Raw genomic sequence first — 837 nt, 5'->3', positions numbered from 1 at the left:
TATATATATTATGATTGACCGTTGACTGAACACTATTCAATTTTTTTTCTCCGTGTTTTTCTCCTTGTCTCCGTATTCTTTCTGTTGAAGAGCGTAGCTCGAAACGTCAAATACTTTCCGTATTCCCGAGCGTCATACTAATATATACTTTTGTTATTTACACCACCTGTCCTCGTCTGTTGTTATTATTTGTATATTCTCCCATATATATATATATATATATATATTTCTATATATTATCAATAGGTAGATAGACAGTCAGTTAGAAAGGTATTTGATGTTTTAGAAATGTTTGTAGTTCTGGCTGTATATATATACATACATACATACATACATACATACATACATACATACATACATATATATATATACACAGATGTATATGCACATATATACCCAGAACCACATATATGTTCTTTTTTATGTATTTTCTCCTAATTTTACGAATATTGTTGTCGTTCAGGAAGTCGACCCTGATTGAGTAGATCCACGATCAAAGGTGCGCAAGCCGTGACCATTTCATCTTTTTCAAGCAGGATGTATGGAGGACGATTCAATCCAATGTGTCACGAGGTTTTTTTTGTTTTTTATATATATAAGGATGTTAGGTTACGGATTAAGTGAGATTTGGTTGCCGCTTGCGGTATGTTATGTGATCAGGCAGACAACTTTGTCATCAGGTAGCTAGTGAATCTGCTTATGTATAATTGTCATATATATATATATATATATGTGTGTGTGTGTGTGTCTGTGTGTGTGTGTGTGAGACTGTCAATACATGCGTGTGTGCGCATTAATATGTATATGCATATACATATAAATATGTATATATATATA

Source organism: Octopus bimaculoides, chromosome 26 (genome assembly GCF_001194135.2).
Source record: "Octopus bimaculoides isolate UCB-OBI-ISO-001 chromosome 26, ASM119413v2, whole genome shotgun sequence".
Classification (NCBI taxonomy): Eukaryota; Metazoa; Mollusca; class Cephalopoda; order Octopoda; family Octopodidae; genus Octopus; species Octopus bimaculoides.
The sequence above is the reverse complement of the archived record's forward strand: the minus strand, read 5'-3'. Positions refer to the sequence as shown.